The sequence below is a fragment of the Crocuta crocuta genome, unplaced genomic scaffold, assembly GCF_008692635.1.
Source record: "Crocuta crocuta isolate KB4526 unplaced genomic scaffold, BGI_CrCroc_1.0 scaffold231, whole genome shotgun sequence".
Taxonomy (NCBI): domain Eukaryota; kingdom Metazoa; phylum Chordata; class Mammalia; order Carnivora; family Hyaenidae; genus Crocuta; species Crocuta crocuta.
This window is the reverse complement of record NW_027528357.1, coordinates 6,064,297-6,081,288: the sequence shown is the minus strand read 5'-3', so window position 1 is coordinate 6,081,288 and position 16,992 is coordinate 6,064,297. Positions and strand designations below refer to the sequence as shown.

At 34.8% G+C, this 16,992-nt stretch overlaps 1 protein-coding gene across 2 annotated transcripts in view; it reads right to left on the bottom strand.

The window, feature by feature from the left end:
* The window catches only part of CCDC178 (coiled-coil domain containing 178), a 422,000-nt gene that overhangs the window by 270,173 nt on the left and 134,835 nt on the right, over positions 1-16,992 (bottom strand). The window lies entirely within an intron of this gene.

Sequence of the window (16,992 nt, the reverse complement as noted above, 5' to 3'; positions counted from 1 at the left end):
CAGTCTTCTTAGTAAAATACCCATTGAACTATCATTGAAAATGTTCATGAAGACAGGCTAGAGAATGACAAAGAGTTTTAGTAGCTTGTAAAAACATTTCCTAAATAAATAATTTATTGAACAAACACATTAACAAATAACAAACAAACTGCTTTTGCTCTGTAGGTTGGTAATTAAACTATAAAAGTTTTAGGCTCTTTCAAACTTAAAAATAGCCTTTTTTTTCTTTTTAAATCTCTTTATATAATGAGAAACTCCAGATCCATTAAAGTATCATAATCACCCAGATTCTGACTCCTGAACAGCATATGAAGGGCAGAGAGTGAAACTAGGCTGACAAGATGGTTCCCTGAGACCTGGGAAAATAGACGCAGTGGCAGGAAATGCAGAGGTAAAGGGCCTGAATAAGAACTGAAAGAAAGCTGCCATTTTCTGGCACACAGCCTGCCACCCAGCTTGTGCCAAGCTTTTCAGTTCTTCTAATTGCTGATTGATTATAATGGGAATGAAAGCCCATAAGAATCACCGTTTCACACCTATGACAAAAGCGGATTCAACCAAAACTTCATTAGATGCCGAATTTGGGTAAAAAAAATTTTTCTTGGAAACAAAGATAATTGCATGTTCTTAAAATATCACTCAATTGAGTCATTATTACAACAGAAAAATGAATAAATTTGTAGGTCATAACTTTAACCCAATGATCAAACACCGTTTGTCACTAATAATGTGACAAACTTGTACCATGTGCTTTGTAGTGTTTCGCTGACACAATATGCTAACTATGTAATATTCCTGCAGAAAGTGTTGAATCTGAATCTAACCATGAGAACAACAACAACAACAACAACAACAAACATAGTGAGAGGTGTTCTGGAAAGTAACTGGCTTAGACTCTTCAGCAAATGTCAATGCAATAAAAGACAATTTTTTTAAAAATGTAGGAGATTCTTTAAAATTAAAAGAGACTCAAAAGTTATAAGATAAATGGAAGACATGGTGCTCAGTTACATATAGACACCAACTGAATTAATAAAGTTTGCATGTGGGCAATGTATTTGTGCCCGTTATCTAATCACTGCCTTTTAGCTCTAAATCCACTCTGTAACTAATCTGAGATACTAGAGGTGGATGGGTACACTGTTTTCTTTTGCCAGGTGGAGTCAGGTGAAGCTTTATCAATAGCGGGCCGTGGTGGGGCTCACAAGGCTGCGTGCAGCCAGGCACTTCACAAACTTGTTCTGTTTCCAATTGTTTCCTTCTTCTTCCTGTAGAACTGCTGCCAGCTGTCCTGTGGAAAACCAACGGTGCTTACACCGCAGGTTCTTCAAGGTTCTCTACCCAGAAACTCCATTCAAATTCCATTTAACCTCCATCAAATCTGTGGCACCTGGCAGATGGCTGCTTAAGGTCATCGAAGGAGCCACATCCATGCTGTGTCCAGTAAGACCTTACTCCACTTTGGGGCGAAAACAGCCTCTTTCATGCTTATTCTTTCTTTGGGCACTTTCCTCATCCCTGAAGGCTGTGGATGCTCCCTATATTTGCTGTTGTGTTTTTTAGAGTAGAGGTCAACGAGCTTTCTCTATAAAAAAAATTAGGATAGAATCTAGGCGTTGGGGAAATAAAGTCTCTGTAACAACTAGTGAATTCTGATTTTGGAGAATAAAATATATCAAAAGATCACCCCGAAGAGCTTGAACGAAGCCAAAAATAAGGGGGAGCATTCTCGGATGCTGAGAAGAGCCCAGACTGAAACAGTCACCTTTGACCTGCTGCCTGGCTTTAGCAGCCAAAAACCAGAAGGTGGCAGCAAAGAGCTATTCTACTGGAAGAGACTTCTACTAGGACAAAGAACAACTGAAGAGCAATGTAACACTTAAGGCGATGTGTCAGGAAACCCACTTTCAAAGAGAAAAGAGAAGTAAACACTAAGTATAAATAGAAATAAGCTCAGAATCAAGGAAGTAGCATCAGTTTGCTTTCCAGTGATGGACAGGAGTTAAGACAACGGTTGGAGAACTCAAATTATTATATAAAATCTGAGACAAGGAACAGAGAAAAAGAGAATTTAAAATTAAGAGTTATAATCATAAAGAAAAATTTATTATTTCTGTAAATAACAGAGTTGGACTGAATAAGTGGGACAGAGCCGCTCCGACTCTGCATTGTTGGGCACTGTTTTGTGGCCAGGAACCTAACAAGAAGTCCAGGTAACAGCACACATGGATTCTTTCTAAAAATAAACACCAGGGTGCTATTTTATATTTCTTTCTTTATGAAAATAAATGTTGTTTTGGAAAAACTTTTTTAAATTACAAAAATTAAAATTAAAATAACCTGAATTTCCAAACCCAGGGAAATGCATTGTGATTTTTTAGTGTATTCCTTTTTAGGTCCAGGGATTAAAGTTGTTATCTTTGGTAGAGTCTGCCTGGTAAGATCTTTCTCAGCCACTAAAAAACCAAAACTCCCATTTTTAAAAATTTAGAACTGAATGAATTTACAATTTATCCTTGTACTCATCATATATTTAAAATTTCTATTACTGAAAAATTTGTTTTTAAAATGTTCCCACTATATGTTAACTATGTATTATGCTTTCCATAAACATTTACTGAGTACCCACTTTGTTCTCAGCACTGTTTCTAGGCATTGAGATGCAGCAGTGTACAAAATAAATAATTTTTGTGCTCCTGGAGTATATTGTCTAGTTATTATGTAACTAATGATAAACATCCTTAACACACATCATTGTAGCCTTTGTTCCTCTTTATTATCTGGTGATTTTTCTTTAAATCTTATTTTTACAAATAATGGTAATTAACTATAGATTGAAAATGTATTTACTATTTAAAGGTCTTTACATAGGGGTATCTGAGTGGCTCAGCTGGTTAAGTGTCCAACTTCAACTCAGGTCATGATCTCACAGATGGTGAGTTTGGGCTCTGTGCTGACAGCGCAGAGCCTGGAGCCTGTTTCAGATTCTGTGTCTCCCTCTCTTTGCCCTACCCCCACTCATGCTCTGTCTCTCTCACTCAGAAAAAAAAAGAATAAAAATAAAGTCTTTACATATATTGGCTTAATATCTACAAATCAATGTGACACATTATATTAACAAAATGAAATATAAAACATATGATCCTCTCAACAGATGCAGAAAAAATAAACGAGAAAACTCAGTATCAGTTCATGATTAAAAACTCTCAACAAAGTGGGTTTAGAAGGAAAATACCTCAACGTAAAAAAGGCCATACATGACAAACCAATAGCAAACCTATAACTCAGTGGTGAACAAATGAAAGCTTTTCCTTTAATATCAGGAACAAGACAAGGATGTCCCCTATTACCACTTTTATTCAAAATCCATGTCCTAGCTGCAGCAAACAGACAAGAAAAATGAAGAAAAAGCATTTGAATTGGTTCAACAAGAAGTAAAACAGTCACTATTTGCAGATGACATATTACTATATATAGAAAACGTTAATACTCTACCAAAAATTATTAGAACTAGTAAATGAAGTCAGTAAAGTTGTAGGATACAAAACAATATATATAGATATCTGTTGTATTTTTATACACTAATAATAAAGTAGCAAAAAAAAAGTAATTAAGAAAATAATCCCATTTGAAATTGCACCAAAAAGAATAAAATATCTAGGAATAAGTTTAATCAAGGAAGTGAAAGATCTATATGCTGAAAACTGCATGACATTGGTGAAACAAAGTGAACAACACAAACAAAATTATATACCATACTCATGAAGTAGAAAAATTAATATTGTTAAAATAACTATGCTACCCCTTCCTATCAAAATATCAACATTATTTTTTCATAGAACTAGTACAAATAATCCTAAATTTGTATGGAATCATAAAAGTGCCCACTAAGCAAAGCAATCTTGAGAAAGAACAAAGCTGGAGGTCTCATAATCCCAGATTTCAAAATACAATACAATCCTATAGTAATCAAAACAGTTTGGTACTGGCACAGAAACAGACACATAGGTCAGTAGAACAGAATAGAGGGTAGAGTGCATAAATAAACCTATGCTTATATGGTCAATTAATGTCTGACAAAGGAGGCAAGAACTTACGATGAGGAAAAGGTGGCCTCTTCAATAATTGGTTGTTGAAAAACACTGGACAACTACATGTGAAAGAATGGAACTGGGGGTACCTGGATGGCTCAGTCTGTTAAGTATCAGACTTCAGCTTCAGGTCATGATCTCACTGTTCATGGGTTCAAGCCCCATCTCGGGCTCTGTGCTGACAGCTCAGAGCCTGGGGCCTGCTTCAGATTCTATATCTTACATCAGACACAAAAATAAACTCAAAATGGGTTAAAGACCTAAATGTGAGACTTGAAAAAATAAAACTCCTAAAAGAAAACATAGGCAGTAATCTTTTGTACATCAGCCTTAGCAACATATTTATGGACACATTTCCTCAAGTTTTTCAACCTTATTAATCATGAGTGAAATGCAAGTCAAAACCACAAGATAGGACCCCCTACCAGTCAGGATGGTTATTATCAAAAAGATAAGAAATAACAAGTGTTGGCAAGGATATAGAGAAAAGGGAAACCCCATATGCTATCAGTGAGAATGTAAATTGGTGCACTCACTACGTAAAACAGTATGGGGGTTCTTCAATAAATTAAAAATAGAAATACCATATGATCTATTAATTCTACTATTGGGTATTTATCCAAAGAAAACAAAAATGCTAATTCAAAAGATATATGAGCCCCTATGTTCACTGCAGCATTTACAATAGACAATATATGGAAGCAACCTCAGTGTACTTCGATAGATGAAAGGATAAAGATGTGGTATACAACTACAAGCATGAATCCTACAAAGAACACAATGACTCTAAAACCATATTTTTCAATAATAACACTGAATGTAAATGGACTAAATGCTCCAATCAAAAGACAGAAGGTAGCAGAATGGATTAAAAAAAAATCCATCTACTTGCTGTCTACAAAAGACTCATTTTAGCCCTGAAGACACCTTCAGATTGAAAGTAAGGGGATGGAGAAATATCTATCATGCTACTGAAACCCTGAATTGCCATACTTATATCAAACTGGACTTTAAAGTAAAGGCAGTAACAAGGGATGAAGAAGGGTCTACCTATCAGCAAGAGCTAACAATTATAAATGTCTATGCACAGAATATGGAAGCACCCAAATACATAAAACACACAAATCACAAACAGAAACAATCTTATGGATAAGAATGTGCTAATAGCAAGGGACTTTAATACTCCACTTATAGCAATGGATAGACAGAAAATCACTAAAGAAACAATGGATTTGAATGACACTTTGGACCAGATGGATTTGACAGATATATTTAGAACTCTACATCCTGAGGCTATAGAATTCACTTTCTTGTCAAGTGAGCATTGCACATTCTCCGAGATAGATCACATACTGGGTCACAAAGTAGCCCTCAATAAATATAAAAGAACTGAGATCAACCATGCACACTTTCAGATCACAATACTGTGAAACTTGAAATCAATCACAGGAAAAAGTGTGGAAAACCTCCAAAAACATGGAGGTTAAAAAACATCCTACTAAAGAATGAGTAGGTCAATCAGACAATTAGAGAAGAAATTTAAAAATATATGGAAACAAATGATAATGAAAATACAATTCAAACTATGGGATATGGCAAAGGCAGTCTCAAGAGGAAAGTACATTGCACTCCAGGCCGATTTCAAGAAATTAGAAAAAGTGCAAATACAAACTCTAACAGTGCACCTAAAAGAAATAGAAGGAGAGCAACAAGAGCACCCCAAACACAGTAGAATTAGAGAAATAATAAAAATCATGACAGAAATAAACAATATTGAATAAAAAAAAAAAAGTTGAACAGATCAATGAAACCAGGAGTTGCTTTTTTGAAAAAATAAACAAAATTGATAAACCTCTAGCCAGGCTTCTCAAAAAGAAAAGAGAGAGCACTCAAATAGACAAAATCATGAATAAAATGGTTTTATTACAACCAATCCCTCAGAAATACAAGCAATCATCAGGGAATACTATGAAAAATTATATGCCAACAAACTGGACAACTTAGAAGAAATGGACAAATTCCTAAACACACTCACTTCAAACGGGAAGTATCCAGAATCTATAAGGAACTCACCAAACTCCACACCCAAAAAATAAACAACCCAGTGAAGAAATGGGCAGAAGACATGAACAGACACTTATGCAAAGAAGACATCCAGATGCCAACAGACACATGAAACGATGCTAAGCATCACTCCTCATCAGGGAAATACAAATCAAAACCACACTGAGATACCACCTCATGCCAGTCAGAGTGGCTAAAATGAACAAATCAGAAGACTATAGATGCTGGCGAGGATGTGGAGAAACGGGCACCCTCCTACACTGTTGGTGGGAACGTAAACTGGTGCAGCCCCTCTGGAAAACAGTGTGGAGGTTCCTCAAAAAATTAACAACAGAACTCCCCTATGACCCAGCAATAGCACTGCTAGGAATTCACCCAAGGACACCCAAGGGATCCCAATGTTCCTAGCAGCACTCTCAACGATACCCAAAACATGGAAAGAGCCTAAGTGTCTATCAACTGAAGAATGGATCAAGATGATGTGGTTTATCTATATAATGAAATACTACACGGCAATGAGAAAGAATGAAATCTGGCCATGTGTAGTAACATGGATGGAACTTGAGAGTGTTATGCTGAGTGAAATAAGTCAGGCAGAGAAGGACAGATACCATATGTTTTCACTTATAAGTAGATCAGGAGAAACTTAACAGAGGACCATGGGGGAAGAGAAGGGGAAAAATAGTTGGGGAGAGGGAGAGAGGGAAACCATAAGAGACTGTTGAGTACTGAGAACAAACTGATGGTTGATGGGGGGTAGGGGAGAGGGTAAGAGGGTTGATGGGATTGGAGGAAGGCACTTATTGGGATGAGCAATGGATGTTATGTGGAAACCAACTTGACAATAAACTATGAAAGAAAAAAAAAGGATGTGGTATACATATACAGAACGGAATATTACTCAGCCACCAAAATGACTGAGAGTGTGCCATGTGCACCGACATCACAAACATTACACTTAGTGAAATAAGTCAGACAGAGAAAGACATATACCATATGATTTTACTTATATGTAGAATTTGAAACAAGGAAAGGCAAAAAAGAAACAGATGCATAAATACATGGAACAAATTGATGTCTGTCAAAATAGACCATCATGGGGGGGGGAGGGTGAAAAATAGGTGAAAGGGATTAAGAGGTATAAACCTCCAGTTGTAAAATAAATACGTCATGGAAATGAAAAGTACAGCATAGGGAATATAGTTAATAATATTGTAATAACGTTGGTGACAGATGGTAACTACACTTCTTGTGGTCAGCACTACATAATGTATAGAATTGTTGAACTACTATGTTGTACATATAATGCACATGATATTGTATGTTGACTAATATAATATTGTATATTGACTATGTTTCAATAATAAACATTTTTAAATAGACTAAAAAGTTCTTTACAGATATTGATAAATAACTTCCCATAAAGGTTCTACCAATTTACACTGAGTACAGGTTATCAGAGTTGCCATATCAATATGTCGTAACATTTACCAAATATTAGTTTTCACATAAGTAAAATTGGGATAACATTTCTTTTCTACAAAATTATTGTGGAAGTAAAAGAAGAATTATATATATATGTATCTATATATACTTATTAATATTAATATATAATAGTTTACCAGAGGCAACATTGGCATCAATCATTCAACAGACAGCTATTAATACTTTCAATGTGTTATTTAGAATCTACTTATTTATTAGGAAAGAGATTCCAGAGTTAAATGTAAGTCAGTTCTTAAAAAACCTTTTATCTTAAAGAGTAAAGACAGCCCCATTCTATGGAATACTCTATGGTGTTTATCCCTAACACTTTTGAGAGTGTATAATTTGTCAGGCTCCAAGTTAAATATTTTATATACAATATTATCACACACAGGTATAATACATGTATCATTACACTCATTTAAGGGATCACAAACCTAAGCTCTTTATGATTAATATTCTAAGAATAAACAGAAGAGTCAGAATTCAAGAAACATGTAACTCCGAAATCTATACCCTTTCAACAAAATCACATTACGCTTAGAAAAAGGGAGGAAAAAATAGAAACAAACTTCATAGATTTATTTTTTAAGTTTATTTATTTAGTCTGGGGGGGGGAGAGAGAGAGATCCAGAGAGAGGGAGAGAGAGAATCCGGGGCTTGATCCCATGAATAGTGAGATCATGACACGAGCCAAAACCAAAAGTCAGACACTTAACCAGCTGAGCCATCCAGTTGCCCCCAAAATTCACAGATTTAAAAGAAAATTCTAAGGAGCCAATATACTATTTTTTTTTTCTGACAAGCTCTAAACTAGAAGAATGAGAAAGGAAGTTATGTTCCCGGCAAGGCAAATAAAGCTTTATTTTGTCCTCAACTGTTTTACATCATCTATAATATTGAGGGTCCAATGCTTTATTTTTATCACATTTTTAGATGTATTTACTCCCTCAAATATGTGTTAGGAAAATGAACTCTTCTGAAGCTTGACACAACATTTGAGGACTTAAATTCTAATATACCTTCACACGATTTGTTTTGTCTACACCTTCCTTCCCTCTTTTCCCCAGAAAACATTTACCATTAATGTGGACAGTCCCAATATTACAGTTAATGGCTTCTTTAACTTAACTTTGGCAACATGTTTTATCTCTAAATAGAGTAGGGAAAAATCTTAGTAACTTACAAACAATGAACCAAAAGTAAAAGAGTACATGATCGAAGTTATAAATCTGGAAAACAGAAAGGAATAACAAAGAGTAACGATGTTAGCAATGTATAGCATAAATGATTCTCAGCTTCTGGGCTGCTTAAACCAGAAGGAAATATGAAACATTAAAGACTGACCAATTTTATTAAGAGAAGAAATATAATTTTATCAAGAAAAGTTTTTCCTAGTTCTGAATTCTAACATAAATTAAGTGTGTAGATTTTGACCACTTTGAACAATATGACTACCTCTTTCATTAATTTAAAAAACCAAGCAGCGGGGTGCCTGGGTGGCTCAGAGATTGGGCATCCGACTTCAGCTCAGGTCACGATCTCATGGTTTGTGGGTTTGAACCCCAGCTCAGGCTCTTTGCTGGCAGCTTGTAGTGTGGAGTCTGCTTCAGAATTTGTGCCACCCTCTCTCTCTGCTCCTCCTTTGCTCGTGCTCTCTCTCACTCTCAGAAATAAATAAACATTAAAAAACTATTTTTAAAAAAACACCAAGCAGCAATAGTTAGTTTGGACCATTACTTTTAAGAATATTTTTAAAAATTTTTGTAAATGTTTATTTATTTTTGAGAGAGAGAGAGACAGAGTGCAAATAGGGCAAGTGAAGACAGAGAGAGAGAGACACGGAATCCAAAGTAGGCTCCAGGCTCCAAGCTATCAGCACAGAGCCCAACACGGAGCTTGAACTCATGAACCACGAGATCATGACCTGAGCCAAGGTCAGACACTTAACCTTGTTGGATGCTTAACTGACTGAGCCACCCTAGTGCCCCTTACCAACATTTGTTTAAAGTCTAGGATGTAATATCCACTTCTAATTCAATAAAAGCTATAATACATAGGTTGAGAGTAATACACTTTAGACTTGACTAATAGGCATAAGTTTTCAAGAATCAAAATAAATAAATTATTAGAATGTCCATTTTCTAACCATTTTAAAATACCACCAGTCTCACCTGAAATTGTGATAGAAGCTGTATACTGTACAAATCAAATTGGGCTTATTAAAGCTATTTTATTCTGTTAATTATACTGGACATTATCTAAGCAGGGCTGAAGTGGTAAAAGTTATTGTAAGGCCACAAGTCTAAACGTCTAAACCAAACTGACTCCATGACAGGCTTTAAGTTTCCCCTCTAAACTAGAAGGCCTGAGTTTCGGCTTCCCCGAAACTATCAGGCAGTTACACATTGCCCAAGGCAGGAGTAACCACCCTTGCAACACCCAATCGAGAAAGGTCAGCAACCACCCTCCACATTGTTAAGGGANGTCTCTGGTCGGTGAGGATACTGTGATCTGGGTATAACATTATGACCTCCAAGAAAGTGTTTTAGAAGGTTTTAATTTTTACTTTACTCAGATGAAGGTCCTTTAAAAACTTTGTCTTAGATATTTACAAATAGTATTTGAAGAGAAGGCCAAGATTTTTCTCTAAAGAAGATTTAAGGGTTGTTATAAATTTGTGAAAAAGAATTCAAGCAATATCATAACCTTCTAAACTATAAAATTATAGACTAGATTACTGTGGCCTAGAACATTATAAAGACATAACACAGTGTTTTTTTCTAGTATTAAAAATGATCCCTAAACTCTTAAACAAATTTTAAAAACTAGATAAACTAGAAATCATACTATGTTTACTGTCAGACCACAATGGAATTAAACTAGAAATCAATAACAGAAAGTTAACTGGAATATCCCAAAAATGTTTATGTAGACAATAAACAACATATTTCTTAAAAGTGTATAGCCAAAGAATAAATCTGAAGAAAAATTTTAAAATATTTTGAACTAAATAAAAACAAAAACACAATTTATCAAAATTTGTGTGATGCAGCAAAAGCGTTTCTTAAAGAGAATTTATAGTACTGAGTGTGTATGTTAAAAAAGAAGATAGATCTAACATCAATAATGTAGGTTTCAAAGTTAGAAAACTGGGAGTAAATATTAAATTAAAACTAAGCAGAAGAAAATAAATAATAAGAATTATCAGAAATCAATGAAACTGAAAACAGAAAATCATTTAAAAAACTCAATGAAACCAGAATCTGGTTCTTTGAAAAGACCAATAAAATTGATAAGCCTGAAGCCAGGCAAATTAAGCAAAAAAGAGAGAGGACATAAATTACTAATATCAGGAATAAAAGCAGTGACATCGCTACAGATCCCATGGATACTGAAAGAAAATAAAGGAATATGATGAAAAACTCTATTTTGAAAAATGAGTAACCTAGATGAAATAGAACAATTTCTTGAAACACATAATCTGCCAAAACTCATAGAAACATACCATCTAAGTATGCTGACATCTATTAAAGAAATGGAATCAATAATTAATTACTTTCCAAAACAGAAAGCACCAGGCCCACATGGGTTCCCCAGTGAATTCTACAAACATTTAATTAAAAATTAGATTATACTAAATTTCTGTAATCTTTCAGAGGACAGAAGCAGAGAGATACTTCCTAACTCATTCNCCATCTAAGTATGCTGACATCTATTAAAGAAATGGAATCAATAATTAATTACTTTCCAAAACAGAAAGCACCAGGCCCACATGGGTTCCCCAGTGAATTCTACCAACATTTAATTAAAAATTAGATTATACTAAATTTCTGTAATCTCTTTCAGAGGACAGAAGCAAAGAGATACTTCCTAACTCATTCTATGAGTCCAGCATTACTGTAAGACCCTCAATAAGCTAAAATCCACTACTGGATAAAGAATATTTACAAAAAATCTACAGCTAACACAAAAGTTTATGGTGAGAAACTAAAGCTTTCCCATTAGGATCAGGTAACAAGGCAAGGATAATCTCAACATTCCTTTTCAATATTATACTAGAATTCTTAAAAATGCATTGACAAAAAAATAAGTAAAACATACACAGATTTGGAAGGAATAAATAAATTTGTCCTTGTTTACAGATGACATGATTGGACATGTAAAAATCAAAATGAATTAACAAAAATACTCCAAGAAATAATAAGTCATTATAGAACAGTTGCAAGACACAATGTGAATACACAATCTTCAATTGTTTTCCTATATGCCAGTTTATAAGGAGAGGCAAAAGACCCAGGATAGCCAAAATAATAGTGAAAAAGAAAAAAAACAAGAGTCATGAACACACTCAATATCAAGATATACTATAAAGCTATATTATTCAAGACAATGTAGCACTGGCAAAAGAATAGACAAGTAGATAACTAGAACAAAAGAGTCCACAAATAGTCAACTGATCTTTGACAAAAAAAGAAAAGACAACACAACAGAGCAAAGACAATCTTTTCAACAAAGGGTACTACAACAACTGGACATCCACATGCAAAATGAAATGAAGCTAGATACACTTTACACCTTTCACAAAAATTAACTCAAAAATAGATCATAAGCCTAAAGGTATAAGGAAAAAGACTAGAGGATAACAGAAAAAAACCTAGATGATCTTGGGTATGGCAATGACTTTTAAAATACAACACCAAAGGCATGATCCATGAAAGGAATAATAAATAACTGAGAAGTTGGGTTTCATTAAAACTAAAACGTTTAGCTCTACGAAAGCCAAAGTCAAAAGAATGAGAAGTCACAAACTGGGAGTAAATATTTGCACAAGACAAATCTGATAAAGACCTGTGATCCAAAATATACAAACTACTCTAGAAACTGAACAGTTAGAAACACAACCCAATAAAAGAGGTGTCAAAGATGTTGGGAAGCCTGGCTGGCTCAGTTGGTAGAACATGGGACTCTTGATCTTGGGACTGTGACTTCGAGCCCTGTGTTGGGTGTAAAGATTACTTAAAAAAAAAAAAGGAGGTCAAAGACCTTAACACACAACTCACCAAAAAGAAATATACAATGGCAAATAAGTATATATATCATATATCATCATGCAAATGTAAATTAAAGCAACAGTGAGATATCACTACACAGCTATTACAATGGCCAAAATCCTGATCACTGACAATACCAATTATTGGCAAGGATTTGGAGTAACAGGAACTCCCATGCATTGCTTCTAGGAATGAAAAATGGTACAGCCACTTTGTAAGACAGTTTGATAGTTTCTTACAAAACAAAATATATACTGGGGTGCCTAGGTGGCTCAGTCACTTAAGCATCTGACTTGATTTTAGCTCAGGTCAGGATCTCATGGTTCATGAGGTCAAGCCTTGTGTTGGGCTATGTGCTGGCAATGCAGGTCCTGCTTAGATTCTCTCTCTCTCTCTGTCTCTGCCCCTCTCCCACTCATACCTTCTCTCCCTTTCAAAATAAATAAACATTTTGAAAGAACAAAAAAACCCTAAATATATAATAATTATAATATCCAGCAATTACATTACTTATTTCATTCTCAAAGGAGTTGAAAACTTATTTCGACATAAAAACCTGCTCAAGGATGTTCATGGTGGCTTTATTTATAACTGACAAATCTTGGAAGCAACCAAGATGCTCTTTAGTAGGTGAATGCTTAAATAAATTGTGGTATATCCAGATACAGAATATTATTCAGTGCTAAAAAGAAATGAGCTATCAAGCCAAGAAAAGACATGAAGAAACCTTGAATGCATATGAGTAAGTGAAAGCATCCAATCTGAAAAGGCTATATACTGTATGATTCCAACTGGTATTTTGGAAAAGGAAAAGTTATAGAGACAGTAAAAGATCAGTGGTTGCCATGGCTGCCATCAGTAGGAGAAGGGATGTATAGGTACAGCACAGAAGGGCTTGGGGTATATGGGAAATCTCTGTACTTTCTCCCAATTTTGCTGTGACCTTAATAATTCTCTCTAAAATAGTCTAAAAGGTTATCCCTAATATGGTCATTGTGAAAATTTGAGCCTGATTGAATTTTTTTTTTTGGTTGGAGTATATGCTTACCTAGTGTCTAACTGACTAGTTTATACCAACCCTACCATTAGAAAACCTTGTCCTCAAATTCTACACAACTACCTAAAAGCTACACTACTTTGGGCAAACCACTTCACCCCAAAATGAACATACAAATAATAACTTCACAGTATTGTGAACACTGAATTAGTTAACATGTATAAAGACTGTAGTCTCTAATAGATTTGCAGAAAACTCTTTCTTTCTATTTCCTTTTTTCTTTTCTACTAAGTTTCCAATTTGTTCCGGTTACTAGGATTTTAACCTGGAACCAGAGGGGCCTGACATTCTACTTTTCCACCCAAACTCCAGTATGTTCAAGCAAGAAATGCTCCGCATTCTTGCAGCTTGCACAAAATCCTTCTATTTAAATGTTGAGAAGTATTTAATATCTGATAAAGGCTTTCAAGATTTTCCTTGTTACAATATTACATTCTTCAGACAACATTGATTGATTTTCTGTTCATTCCATCAATACCATAATTGAATACACATTACCCTTTTATTGATTTATCTCCCATCATTGTGGATAATTTTATTCTGGGACTTGGCTAATCGTGTCTTTTCTGAATAGGTCAGTTATTGCGATTGAAGGTATGAAAAAACAGGGATAAGTCATCTGTAATAGCTGAAAAACTCGAGAAGCTGCTAAATATCTTGATTGTTCAGGGCCGCTTCTAGTGTAAAACTGACTAGGCACTGTACACATACGTTAATTTGAGGAAACATAATTCAGAAATTCCACCTCTAAGGTTTCAAAAGGTTATTTCTCAGAGCTAGGTCAGAGGTGGTATTTGCTATAATTTCTAGAAGACATGAATTAAGGATTAATGTTAGGCAAGGATCAACAAATACATAAAGTTACCTGCAAGAAAAACATGATGCCAATTTTATGGTCATTTTTTACTTAGTCAGTGAAAGACAGTAGAGGTCATTACAAAGGCAGAATTACTCCAGACCGGATTTATCTAAGGACTATCTAGAAATTCATTTTTAATTCATTGCCACTCTGACATAGATACATCTACATCTGTGTACATCACAGAAATTTAATGCCCTATATATTCAGCTCAGAGATTAGTAGAAGTATTTAACAATGTGGAATTATTTCCTAAATTGCATAATTTCTTTCTGTTGCTTTTTTCTGCATATGTCTCTGCTACTATAGGGTTGGGAAAGGACTTGATTAACAATGACTCAATGTTTTCAATTTCACTTTCATAAAACCAGGGGGACACTTACACTTTGCCTTAGGTTGGCAAAGAAAGTACAGAAGAGTTACCTCAAATTTGCATTTAACTTATAAATTGCATTTTATGGCATCAGGAAAACTTAGAAAAGATAAGCAATTCAGTGTAACATCCTTCTTAATAATTGACTGACTCAGGCTAATGAAGTCATATAGCTGAAAAACTGAAGGTAGGTTGTGACAGCTATGAGATAAATACGTGAACAAAGGTTTCCTGTCAAATGAAAAAAAAGAACGTTAAGTAGCCAGATCAGTGGTTGATGTATTCATTGATATCTTCAATGAATACAATTAATTATTTGCCATAGGTAAATGTATATTAATGAATTTAAAAAATTATAAATAACATCCACAGTGTTATATATGCTAAACCATATGTAAAATAACATGACATAATTGAGAGTATTATTATTATTTAAATTAATTTATTTTTCAATTTACATCCAAGTTAGTTAGCATATAGTGCAACAATATTTCAGGAGTATATTCCTTAATGCCCCTTACCCATTTAGCCTATGCCCCCCCGTCACAACTGCTCCAGCAACCCTCTGTTTGTTCTCCATATTTAAGAGTCTTTTTCTTATGATTTGTCCCCCTCCCTGTTTTTATATTATTTTTGCTTCCCTTCCCTTATGCTCATCTGTTTTATATCTTAAAGTCCTAATATGAGTGAAGTCATATATTTGTCTTTCTCTTACTAATTTCGCTTATGCATAATACCCTCTAGTTCCATCCACGTAGTTGCAAATGGCAAGATTTCATTCTTTTTTGATTGCTGAATAATATTCTATTGTATGTAATATCATATCTTCCTTATCCATTCATCCATTGATGGACACTTGGGCTCTTTCCAAATGAGCGCTACTCATTGATATTTTTCATTATTATTGATATTGATAGCGCTACTACNGATTTGTATTTCCCTGATGATGAGTGATGTTGAGCATGTTTTCATGTGTCAGTTGGCCATCTGGATGTCTTCTTTGGAGAGGTGTCTCTTCATGTCTTTTGCCCATTTCTTCACTTGATTGTTTTCTGGGTGTTGAGTTTGATAAGTTCTTTATAGATTTTGGATACTAACCCCTTATCTGATATGTCATTTGCAAATATCTTCTCCCATTCTGTCAGTTGCCTTTTAGTTTTGCTGACTGTTTCCTTCACTATGCAAAAGAAGCTTTTTATTTTGATGAGGTCCCAGTAGTTCATTTTTGCTTTTGTTTTCCTTGCTTCTGGAGATGTGTTGAGTAAGAAGTTGCTGCAGGCAAGGTCAAAGAGGTTTTAGCTTGCTTTCTCCTCAAGGATATTGATGGCTTTCCGTCTTACATTTAGGTCTTTTATCCATTTTGAGTTTATTTTTGTATATGGCGTAAGAAAGTGGTCCAGGTTCATTTTTCTACATGTCACTGTCTAGTTTTCCCAGCACTACTTGATGAAGAGACTGTCTTTATTCCACCGGATATTCTTTCCTGTTTTGTCAAAGATTAGTTGGCCATACGTCCGCGGGTCCACTTCTGGGTTTTCTATTCTGTTCCATTGATCTGAGTGTCTGTTTTTGTGCCAGTCCCACACTATGTTGATGATTACAGCTTTGTAATACAGCTTGAAGTCTGGGATTGTATTGCCTCCATCTTTGGTTTTCTTTTTCAAGATCGCTTTGGCTATTCAAGGTCTTTCCTGGTTCCAGACAAATTTTAGGACATTTGTTCTAGCTCTGTGAAGAATGCTGGTGTTATTTTGATAGGTATTGCATTGAATATGTAGATTGCTTTGGGTAATATTGACTTTTATTTTTCAAATAACTTTGAGGTTAATTTTTACTATGCATGATTTCTAGCATACTAACTTTGGAACATAAATGGTATGAAAAACCCACTGAACAACCCATGGGAAGGGATATAGGTACAAAACACCAAGTCTGTTGAACTGGTTCAATGTCGGAACAAAATCTCATTTTCTCAGTAAAGAAACATTTACTGGAAAACAATCTAAGTA